This window comes from Schistocerca americana, chromosome 5 (genome assembly GCF_021461395.2).
Source record: "Schistocerca americana isolate TAMUIC-IGC-003095 chromosome 5, iqSchAmer2.1, whole genome shotgun sequence".
In the NCBI taxonomy this organism is placed as follows: Eukaryota; Metazoa; Arthropoda; class Insecta; order Orthoptera; family Acrididae; genus Schistocerca; species Schistocerca americana.
The window spans coordinates 41,204,009-41,216,529 of record NC_060123.1 but is presented as its reverse complement, the minus strand read 5'-3'; the positions used below and the strand labels follow the sequence as shown (position 1 = coordinate 41,216,529).

At 47.3% G+C, this 12,521-nt stretch overlaps 1 pseudogene; it reads right to left on the bottom strand.

Moving 5' to 3' along the window:
* Window positions 1-2,332: 2,332 nt before the first annotated feature.
* Window positions 2,333-2,450, bottom strand: LOC124616919 (annotated as a pseudogene).
* Between the last annotated feature and the right edge of the window lie 10,071 nt (window positions 2,451-12,521).

Sequence of the window (12,521 nt, the reverse complement as noted above, 5' to 3'; positions counted from 1 at the left end):
CCTGCGACCGTAGCAGTCCCGCGGTTCCGGACTGCAGCCCCAGAACCGCTAGACCACTGCGGCCGGCATGGCCTAGGCTATCGCCCTCTTTCGTCTTATAAGCATCCAACCGTCTATTTCTTTGTATGTCTACGGATCTTGTAGCTAAAAGTTTAAAAATTTAAAGCTTGTTTTGGTAGTGTTGAATCTGGCATTCTTTGTAGATATTCTAGTTCTTCTCTTATGTCTTCACTTTTTAGTCTACCTAATCTTGTACAACCATTTTTAAATGTTCTTAGAAATTTCATTTCTGCCGCTTCGATTCTACTTTCTCACTTTTTAGCAGTTGTCCAGATTTCGTTTCCAAATAACAATGTGGGAGTGGCCATTAGCTTATAAAACTTGATTTTTTCTGTCTTTTCTCCCTTTATTTCTCAATGTCCTATTGATTGTTCTGCAGATCATTTGATATTTCCGCAGTTTGTAGTCATTGTCGAGTTCCCTCTGGTGGATTATAATATTTCCCACATAGATGGAGCCCATAACTTGTTTAGTGGATTGTTTCCTATTGTGATCTAAGTAGTCAGCGATTTTGTCTCTTAGAAAGCCAACTCTTTTGTATTCGGAATATATATTTTTATACTATATTCTTTATAACTCTGGTTCAGTCTACATATGGATCATTGTAGCGTAGTCTCCCCATCCTGTATAATTACAAGGTCGTCTGCGAAACCATTGTATGAAAAAAATGTCTTCTTTGATAATCCCAAGCCCAAATCAATTTGTTGTTCCGAAGTTTGTCATATCGTTAATGTGCATAATAGAGAGTGTTCAAATCAAATGGCTCTGAGCGCTATGGGACTTAACTTCTGAGGTCATCAGTCTCCTAGAACTTAGAACTACTTAAACCTAACCAACCTAAGGACATCACACACATCCATGCCCGAGGCAGGATTGGATCCTGCAACCGTAGCGGTCGCACAATTCCAGACTTTAGCGCCTAGAACCGCTCGGCCACCTCGGCCGGCTTAGAGAGTGTGGTTGATACGTTACACCCTTATCGAATCCGGTGGTTTTCGTATGTCTCCTGATAATGCATTTTTAGGCTTTGTACTTATTTTGTACCTTTATATAGGATTCCTTTCGTCTTTATTACTTGCTGAGGATATCAATTCCTGTGTTACATATTCCCTAATATTTTTTCCCTCTACATGGTCAAATTTTTTTCTAAGTCTATAAATGATATGTGTGTTTCCCTAGTGAACTACTATGTTTCTCAATGTTTTGTTTAAGCGTGAAACATAATCAGTATAGGGTCTTACTTTTCTGAAATCATTTTGTTCTTCAGATAACCTATTTTCGACTATAATTTGTAGACGTTGATTTATTGTCTTGGCCCAAAGCTTATATGCCGTGTCTGCTAATGTCATGCCACGATAATCAGCAGTCGTTTGGCAAGGTTCTTCACCAACCTGTAAAAATAAACGTCGCGTTCCTGCATTATTGGAGTATATTTTGGGGAAATTACTTTGGTACTGCAAGTTGGCATTCATTTCCATCATCAAAAACTTACGTGGGAACGAAAATCAAAACCATTACTGATAACTAGATTTGGTACAGAGACATAGTGCATATGGAACTAGACGCCTGCTCGCCCGGTCGCGGACACCATGAATTCTATCAACAATGCAATGTATATAAACTAAAAAACTAAACTCCGTCCAAGTAGGTCTTTTTTTCTTTTTCTTAAATCTCATTTTGCTCTTATTGGTCGATGAATTTGTTCGTGGCGGACTTCCGATGACAGCCGTTCAGGTTCTTTGTTGATCCGTTCACTCAGTTTTTTTTTATTACAGAGGGTGGCTAACCCTCTGGCCGAGCACGCTGAGCTACCGTGTCGGCGTCCTTGGAAGGTACCGATCGACCGCCGTGTCATCCTCAACCCGCAGGCGTAAATGGATGCGAATATGGAGGGTCATGTGGCCAAAATGGCAATGAGCGTTTGGTGTGATTAGCCGGGAGGCCCCATAAGGGGCAGGTCCGGCCGCCTTGGTGCTGGTCTTATTACATTCGACGCCACATTGGGTGACCTGCACCGGATGGGTATGAAATGATGATGAAGACAACACAACACTCAGTCCCTGAGCGGACAGAATCCCCGACCCAGCCGGGAATCGAACCCAGGCCCGTAGGACGGCAATCCGTCACGCTGACCATGTAGCTATCGGGGCGGACGGAGCATGTGGTCAGCACACCGCTCTCCCGGCCCTATGTCAGTTTCAGAGACCGGAGCCGCTACGTCTCACTCAAGCAGCTCCTCAGTTTGCCTCACAAGGACTGAGTGCACCCCGCTTGCCAACAGCGCTCGGCATTCCGGATGGTCACCCAACCAACTACTAGCCCAGCCCGCCAGCGCTTAACTTCGGTGATCTGACGGGTACCGGTGTTACCACTGCGGCAAGGCTATTGGCTACAGAGTATATAAGCACGCCTGAAATATTCAAACACGATTTTCTCGAAAACTGTTGAGAGTTGCGTCTTCTAATTTAGGTATGTTGAAGTACTTCAAATGGATCAAATGGCTCTGAGCACTATGGGACTTAACATCTATGGTCATCAGTCCCCTAGAACTTAGAACTACTTAAACCTAACTAACCTAAGGACGTCACACAACACCCAGTCATCACGAGGCAGAGAAAATCCCTGACCCCGCCGGGAATCGAACCCGGGAACCCGGGCGCCGTACTAGTCATGCCCTTACACACACTGTCTGTAAGAATAAAATCGGTGGGGGGAAGTTGGTACGGTCCCCTTGTTAGTGTCCTACCTTTCTGCTTGTTGGCAGCAGAATCATGTCGTCGATTTACTGAATCACACGCGAACAGTGGCGCTTACTTTCTGCTCAACCTGTGATTAAAGATATTGGGAAGGCTTAGTTCAGTCAAACCGTGCCTGAGGTGGCAGAGATTAATTCTTCTCGTATGGTTGGTGCTAAAGCGCCACCTAAAACTAGAGCCTATTTGTTTTGATGGCTTTGCAGGCATATGGTGACGGACATGCAGGAGGTATTGTGAGCAAAATACTCACTACGCTAGCCCAAGAGTGTAAAATTTCAATGAATAAATATTTATATATTGTTTTGAATGAAACCTGAGTGCTATGCATTTCCAGGTTAGAGTTGCAATGGAATTTAGCAGTAACGATGTCAGTGGAGTGGTAGTGGCTGGAGGATACGTAATTATCACACAGAAATGCTTCAAAATATAACTTGTTTGAAAATGCTAGCAGCACAAGACCAAGTCAAGCCACCGCGGTGTGACAAAGAATCCATAAAATGTATTAAGATCTGTTAATTACACACTACTAGAAGAAGTTGTGTGTACATTCACATGGCACTACAGTTCTATTCTTTTATCTTGGCGGTTCGCGCATGCCCGCCCAGACGCGGGAGATTACTGCATTGCCAGTTGCACGCGCCAAGAGAAGCAGCGCCATAGTATAGTATAGTTCGCAAACTTACGTTTAGGGGGGAGCGCGCAGTTTATGAAGTAAGGCCATCAAGGCCGCATTAACCCCTTCACTGCTACAGAGACGTGCTCCCCGCATTCCACGCTGTGCGCGATTTCGTCATCACTGCACTGCTCGCCTGTGCAGACACATTGTGTTCCGACTGCTTTGACAAACTTATCATTCGATCTCACAAAAACTATTTGGCCCAAAAATTTGATTTTTACACATCTTCTTGACTAATACATTCCCCCCATAGATGACTTAATTTTGTTTCGATGTTCAACGCAGTTATTATTGAGCATTAAGTGTAGTAAACCATTGCAGGAAATTTTCAAGAGTTTGCAGAGGTAAAAGTCCATAGCGTAATATTGGAGAACAAAAATAAGAAAAACCGAAAACTTATTATGATTATAATGAAGAGACAAAGCACTAGAAATCTCAAAAAATTACATTCAAACGCATAACATTCATGAAGTAAGACACTTCGATATTGTTTTTAAATAAAGAAAATATTAAGCACCGAACAAGGTTTGAACTCAGAACCTTTCACTTAGCAGTCTTTCTTTTTTTTTAAGAAAAAAAGATCTCGTTTTGTTCGATTTCGATCGTTTTATCTGCTTGGGGCGGACGTCGAAAGACACCCATTTTAGTTCGTTGTTGATCCATTAACTCAGTTTTATTATTACAGAGGGCAGCTGGCTCTCTGACCAAACACACTGAGTTACCATGCCGGCGCAGTCAATCATATTAACCGTTACACTAAAGCAACTTGTCGTTCAATAGAAATCCTGGAGGACTCTAAACTATCAAGCAAAATACTGACAAACACTGTTGGTATGACTATGAATTATTATTCACGTTTAGTAGAAGTACAATAGGAAATAAACAATTACCGCTGTTCTTTATTGCGAAAAAGCGGTTCGTGAGAATGGTACAAACACCTTTCCTTGCTATAACCTGGATTAGGAGGCTTATTGCTTCTTTGATTTAATGAATTAATAGAATATGAAGCAATTGCTCTAAAGATTGCTTCTCCAAAGTTTCTATAAAAGAAGGAGTGCTATCAAGACATTGCTTTTGTTCAATTACTTATTTTGGACTGAACGTTTCTAAAACTGAAGACACTTGTCCGTGCTGTGCATTGCAGTCGAGCTCTGGCAACGTCGTTCGTTGGCTGACTGTGTTTTGAGACGTAAGATGCGCAGAACTAACCTAAACTCGGCCGCCGTCGTAAATGACGCGCACTATAGTCGCAGTCGCGTCTTCCCACTCCAGGCACAGTCTTCCCGTGAACCAGATAAGCAATGTCCGGGCCGTTCTTCATGTGCCAAGTGGTGCACTCTCGGTATTGACAGCCTCTGACGTTCTCTCTGCTTCGCAGACATATATTTGCATTCTAGGCCGTGCTACTGCACTCAGCATGCTGCAGGAACAAGACAGCACAAAACGGCTCGTAACCGTGCTCCCGGGCAGCCTCCTCCATGGCCCCGGATCCAAGCTCTGGCCAATCAACTGCTCACAGCAAGCCTGCAGGAATAGACTACCAGGGAGCCAAGTCAGCTCCGACCAGCGCGGCAATGGAGCATTCGACGCCACTTGCCTTGTATTGTCGGCCGGCTGCCAAAGTCATTTCCTTTCCTGTCCCATTCGCAAATAGAGCGAGGGAGAAACAACCGTCTGTATATATATATACGTGCGTAGCGAGCATGGGGCCCCGAGCTAATGTGGCCTTCCTTCCTTTCCGGGCTGCATACCTTCCCTTTCCGCATCCTTCCCCATCCCCTGTCTTCACCCCCCCCTCACCTCTGGCTCTTTCCTTCACTTTCTCCCCCTCTGGGAGTATGGTTTGCGCCTACGTCCGGAGACGGACGCTTGTAAATGTACCGCATTCTTCTTCTTCCTTGCTTGTATGTCTTCTTCCTTCCTTTGTCCTTCTCCTTTCCTTACCTCTTCTCTTTACCCTTTTCTCCGCTGCGGCGTTTGAGACCCCCTCTTCTTTCCTTTCCCTTTCTTCCTCCCTGTGCGTGTCTGAAGGCCGACCCACGCACTTCCATGCGTAGCCGGTGACGGGGTAACGCGTAATTCCCCGCCCCGGGTAGACAGGTAGGACACGTACGTACCCCCTGGTAAAGGCCAGGCCCAGGGAGGGGTGATTACCCGAGCTGATACCTTCCGAAAGTGCCGATTGGTCCCTCCGTCCGTTTGTCGGGAGGTGTGACCTGAGGTGTGAACAATCACCTAAGGCGGGTGTGCCCTCGGTGAGGGCCCCCACAAGGGAGGAGCGCGCCATCGGAGACGCCGGTAATCATGGGGGATTCTTCCGCAATGGTTTCCTCACCTTCCACTATGTCTGCTCACAAACGTAAGTTCACTGAGTCTCAGCCACAGACGGTTCTTCCATCGTTGCCACAGTTCCTTGTTGTTTCTCGGTCTGACGAAGGTCACGACTTTTCCACGGTCAACCCTTTCATTATTCAGAAAGATGTCGACGCAATTGCGGGTCCTGTAAAGTCTTGTTCCAGACTACGGAATGGCACCCTGTTGTTGGAAACACACAGTGCCCTCCAGGCTCAAAAATTGCTGCGTACTTCTCTGCTCCACACCTTCCCTGTCCGGGTGGAACCGCACCGTACCTTAAATTCCTCGCGTGGAGTCGTTTATACACGCTCCCTCGATGGATTGTCTGACGAAGAAATTCAGCACTACCTGTCTGACCAGGGCGTCACCGCTGTACATCGGGTTATGAAAAGGATTGACTCGAACCTCATTCCAACCCGCACTGTCTTCTTGACATTTGACAAAGTTCAACTCCCATCAAAAATCAAAGCAGGCTATGAGATAATTTCCGTTCGCCCTTATGTCCCGAACCCTACGCGTTGCTATCGATGTCAGCGGTTCAATCACACCAGCCAGTCCTGTTCCAATCCGGCCAAATGTGTTACGTGTGGCAGGGATGCCCATGAGGGTGCTTGTCCACCTCCATCCCCTCGCTGCATCAACTGTATGGGTGACCACGCTGCTTCCTCTCGAGATTGCCCTGTTTTTAAGGACGAAAAGCTGATCCAGGAAATAAGAGTGAAGGAAAAGGTGTCGACCTTTGCTGCTCGAAAGTTACTCGCCAGTCGACAGCCCACCGTGCCTCAGAAAGGAAAATACAGCGCTGTCCTTGCTTCTCCTCGGCCAACAAAGGAGGCGGCCACGCAGACTTGCGACCTCACATTTAGTACCACGGTCGTCAGATCGGCCAGCGCAAAGATCGCCCGTTCAACCTCACCTCTTTCGCCTGCCCACTCTATGGCTCACCCTTCGTCGGGTTCTGCTAAATCTCGAGCCCAAAAGTCAGACGCCAAGTCTTCAAAAAAAGAGCATTCTCGTGAAGAGTTTTTACGTACTGCAACTTCACAACCATCGGTTCCTCCTTCATCTCAACATACCTCCAAGAAGGCTACGAAGAAACACAGTTCCTCTCCTTCTCCGCCAAGGCGTGTCCCATCTACAGCACCACCTGGCGGAAATCGCCCTCGGCCATCTTCTGTGTCGCCGAGGCGCACTGTTGGTGGCCGGTCAACTGGCCGATCGTTGGTGGCAGGAGCTGCTCCTGACCAACCTATGGATCAGGATCTTCTGCCTTCGACTGAATGCCATTCCATCCTGTCGGTCGCAAGCTCTGAGCAGTCGTTAAGTTGACAGCACCCTTGGTGACGTTCCTCCATTTCTGTTCACCCTATGTCCATTATCCACTGGAATATCCGCGGCATTCGCGCCAATCGGGAGGAATTGTCGATCCTCTTACGATCCTACTCGCCGGTCATCTTTTGTCTTCAGGAAACAAAGCTGCGTCCCCATGACCGCTTTGTTCTCCCTCACTTTCAGTCCGTCCGATATGACCTCCCCTCTGTTGAAGGCACTCCAGCCCATGGAGGACTCATGATTCTGCTCCATGATACTCTCCATTATCACCCAATCCCCTTAAACACTTCCTTCCAAGCTGTCGCCGTCCGTCTTTCCCTTTCTGGATACACGTTCTCTCTTTGTACGGTATACATTCCATCGTCTACACCAATGGCACGAGCTGATCTCCTTCATCTTCTTGATCAGCTTCCACCCCCCTATTTGCTGGTTGGGGACTTCAATGCCCACCACCCGCTTTGGGGATCTCCACATCCTTGTCCACGTGGCTCACTATTGCTAGACGTCTTCCACCAAGTGGATCTAGTCTGCCTCAACACTGGGGTCCCCACATTTTTGTCTGCCTCCACGGCAAATTTATCCCATTTGGACCTTGCGGTCGGTACTGTTCCGCTAGCTCGGCGCTTCGAATGGTTCGGCCTTGATGATACACACTCGAGTGACCACTTTCCATGTGTTCTTCGACTGCAGCCTCAACTGCCATATAAGCGCTCGCGACGCTGGAAGTTTGCCCAAGCCGATTGGACACTTTTTTCGTCTCTAGCGACATTCGATGACCGTCGCTTTCCCAGCGTCGACGATGAGGTCACACATTTTACCGACGTTATTCTCACAGCTGCGGAACGTTCAATACCACGCACCTCCGAATTGCCCCGGCGCCCTCCAGTTCCTTGGTGGAACGAGGCATGCCGTGACGCAATACGTGAGCGGCGACGTGCTCTTCGCATTTTCCGTCACCATCCAACTTTGTCCAACTGTATCCGATATAAGCAGCTCCGTGCGCGATGCCGTCGCGTCATCCGCGATAGCAAGAAGGCAAGCTGGAAATTCTTTACTAGCTCATTTAACAACTTCACTCCCTCCTCGGAAGTTTGGAGTCGGCTTCGACGGTTCTCAGGCGCGCCTAGTTTCTCCCCGGTCTCTGGGCTCACTGTCGCGCATGATACCTTAGTGGACCCCGTCGCAATTTCTAACTCATTGGGTCAGCACTTTGCTGAGATTTCGAGCTCTTCAAATTACCCGCCAGCGTTTCTCCCGAAGAAACGTGCAGCGGAAGTGCGACATCTTGCTTTCTCCTCTCAAAATCGCGAAAGCTACAATACTGTTTTCTCCATGCGCGAACTCCAACATGCACTCTCTTCTTCTCGCTCCTGCGCCCCAGGACCGGATGGTATCCATGTCCAAATGTTGCTGCATTTATCAACCCATAGCCTGCGTTACCTCCTTCGCCTTTATAATCGAATTTGGACCGACAGTACCTTTCCCAGGCGATGGCGGGAAGCTATTGTCGTTCCCGTTCCGAAACCTGGAAAGGACAAACATCTCCCCTCTAGCTATCGCCCCATTTCTCTCACGAGTAGTGTCTGTAAGGTTTTGGAGCGTATGGTGAATTACCGTTTAGCTTGGTGGCTGGAGTCCCGCAGTCTTTTAACACCAGCCCAATGCGGATTCCGAAAGCATCGTTCTGCTGTTGACCATCTTGTTGCTCTCTCCACTTATATCATGCACAATTTTCTCCGGAAACGCCAAACGGTAGCAATATTTTTTGATCTGGAGAGAGCGTACGATACCTGTTGGAGGACAGGCATCCTCCGCACACTGTTCTCTTGGGGCTTTAGAGGCCGTCTGCCCCTTTTTCTTCGCGAATTTATGGCAGAGCGCACATTTAGGGTGCGGGTGAACACTACTCTCTCCCGTACTTTCTCCCAAGAAAACGGGGTACCCCAGGGCTCCGTGCTGAGTGTTGTACTGTTTGCCATCGCCATTAATCCAATTATGGATTGTCTCCTTCCTGATGTCTCGGGCTCCCTCTTTGTGGACGATTTTGCGATCTACTACAGCTCTCAACGGACCAGCCTTCTTGAAAGACGTCTTCAAGGATGTCTCGATCGCCTCCACTCGTGGAGCATCGAAACCGGCTTCCGTTTCTCACCCAGTAAGACCGTTTGTGTTAATTTTTGGCGACGTAAGGAGTTTCTTCCGCCCTCCTTACATCTAGGTCCTGTCAACCTTCCGTTTTCCGACGTCGCTAAATTCTTGGGTCTTATGTTTGACAGAAAACTGTGCTGGTCCTCCCACGTTTCCTATCTTTCGGCTCGCTGTTTGCGTTCCCTTAACACCCTCCGTGTCCTGAATGGTACCTCTTGGGGAGCGGACCGGGTGGTCCTTCTCCGCCTCTATCGCGCCTTAGTGCGCTCGAAATTGGATTATGGAAGCATAGTCTACTCCTCTGCTCGGCCGTCTATTCTTCGGCGTCTCGACTCTATCCACCACCGTGGATTACGTTTAGTGTCTGGAGCTTTTTACACCAGCCCTGTGGAAAGCCTTTATGCTGAGACTGCTGAACCTCCGCTGTCCAATCGGCGGGCAGTCCTTCTGAGTCGTTATGCTAGCCATCTGTCTTCCATGCCTGCTAATCCAGCCTATAACCTTTTTTTCGACGCCTCCTTTGATGTCAGGTATGCAGGCCGCTCCTCCTCCCTACTACCTCCGGGAGTCCGCTTCCGTCAACTGCTCCATTCTCTTTCCTTCCGCTTTCCTAAAACCTTCTTGACAACTTGGGGTACAGCACCGCCTTGGCACCGTCCCCGGATCGACTTGCTCAGAGACCTATGTGAATTTCCCAAGGATGGTACCCCTACACTTGTTTACCGTCGGGCATTTGCTGCTCTATGTGCACAAATGACGGAAGCCACATTTATTTACACCGATGGCTCGAAAACATCGTTAGGTGTAGGGAGTGCCTATATTGTTGGCGACACCCCAAATCACTTTCGGCTTCCCGACCAGTGTTCGGTTTATACTGCGGAGCTTTACGCTGTTCTCCAGGCTGTCCACTACATCCGCCGCCATCAGCGGATACAGTACGTAATCTGCTCAGATTCTCTCAGCTCTCTCCTCAGTCTCCAAGCTCTTTACCCTGTGCACCCTCTGGTCCACCGGATTCAGGACTGTCTGCGCTTGCTCCACCTGGGGGGCGTCTCAGTGGCGTTCCTCTGGCTCCCGGGACACGCTGGTATCTGTGGAAATGAGGCGGCCGATATAGCAGCCAAGGCTGCAGTCTCTCTTCCTCGGCCAGCTCTTCAGTCTCTTCCGTTTACCGATGTACGGAGCGGTTTATGTCGCCAAGTTACTCATTTATGGCATGCGCATTGGTCAACACTTCCCCACAATAAATTGCGGGAAGTGAAAGCTGTTCCTTGCGCTTGGACCTCTTCCTCCCGAACGCGTCGTCGGGAGGAGGTAATTTTAGCCCGACTCCGGATAGGGCACTGTCTTTTTAGTCATCGACATCTTTTAAGCGGTGATCCTCCCCCACTCTGTCCCCACTGCTCTCAGCTGTGGACGGTCAGACACCTTTTAATTGAATGCCCCTATTTTAATCCGTTACGCTCCCGTCTACAGCTATCGCCTGATCTATCGTCGATTTTAGCAGATGACACGCGCTCAGCTGACCGCGTTCTACAGTTTATTAGAGACAGTGAAATGACGTCAGTCATTTGAAGTTTTTTTTTGGGGGACAACCAACCCCTTTCTATAGTGGACTTTTAAGCATTCCTTCTGCCTTTAGTTTCTCAAATTTTCTGACTTTGTTTCCATTGCTGCTGATTTTAAATTTCGTTTTTTTCCTGTTTTCTACGTCACGGGCTGGGCGCTAATGACCATAGAAGTTTTGCGCCCTAAAACCACAAAAAAAAAAAAAAAAAAAAAAAAAACCGTCTGTATGTCCCCGTACGGTTCCTGATTTCAGTTATGTTATTTCCGTGGTCCTTACGCGATATGTACGCTGGCGGGAATAGAACTGTAGTCAGCTTCAAATGACGTTTCTATAAATTTTCTCAAAAGCGCCGCCTTCCCTCCACGGATTCTTATTTGAGTTCTCCGTGATACTTGCCAGTTGTTCGAATTCACCGGTAACAAATCCCACCTCTGAATTGCGTCGACGTCTTCCATTAATCCGACCTGGTGCGAATGCAAAACACTGGAGTAGCACTCAAGAATGAATCGCACAAGTGTGCAACATGAAGTCTCTTTCACAGATGAACCACACTTTTCCGAAATTCTCCCACTTAAACGAAGATGGACATTCACTTCACCTGCTACAATCCTTATATCATCGTTCCATTTCATATCGCTTTCCAACTTTACGCCCAGATATTTAGTCGATAAGCGTCAAGCAGCACACTGCTAATCCTGTATCATATATTACGGGTTTGTTTTTCCTAGTCATATGCATTAACTTGCATTTTTCTATGTTTAGCCGCGCGGAGGGGCCGCGAGGTTAGAGAAGCCATGTCACTGATTTCGTTGCCATCACACCGGAGGTTCGAGTCCTCCCTCGGGCATGGGTGTGTGTGTGTTGTTCTTATCATATTTTAGTTTAAGTAGTGTGTAAGACCTTAGCAGTTTGGTCACATAGGAACTTACACACATTTGAACATTTTCTACATTTAGAGATCGCTACCATTCATGACGCAATTAGAAATTTTGTCTAAGTCGTCTAGTAGTCTCCTACAGTTAGTCGACGACGACACCAAATTGTCCGCCAGATCATTTACCTACATAGAATACTGGAGCGGTCCCGTTACACTTTTGTTACATATTGGCACCAAACCGCGACCATAAGTATTTTACAATGAGCGGTATGAGTGAAGTTTTACTTACAGTTACAATAAAAATGCGGCTGATCTGCTGGCTCTGTCTATATAACATGCCTTTATCTTCTTGTATCCCTTGGAAATGGTGAAATTAGTAGGAAAAATAGATATCTTCAACCTCAGTTTTCATATTTTGCACAGAGTATTCGTAATGTCGAAACAGTGGTACTACCCCCGATTAAAACATAATTTTTGAGCAGTTCTTCAAAAAATTGGAATCTATACGGGAATACTGGAGATTTTTTGCAGTAGTCAACCACGGCAACGAAGGGGGGGGGTTAAGTTTTCTTCTATTTAGCTGTTTATTCTAATGTTTTGATTCTATGTATCTTGAAACTGACAGAGTCAACATCTTCGTTCGGTTTCTACGTTTTCTACAGGAAATACTAGAAACATAAACCGAAAATCGGTTACTTCAGAAACAGGCAATTTTGAGCGCATTTACCAGGTTGGTTAAAGTGACGC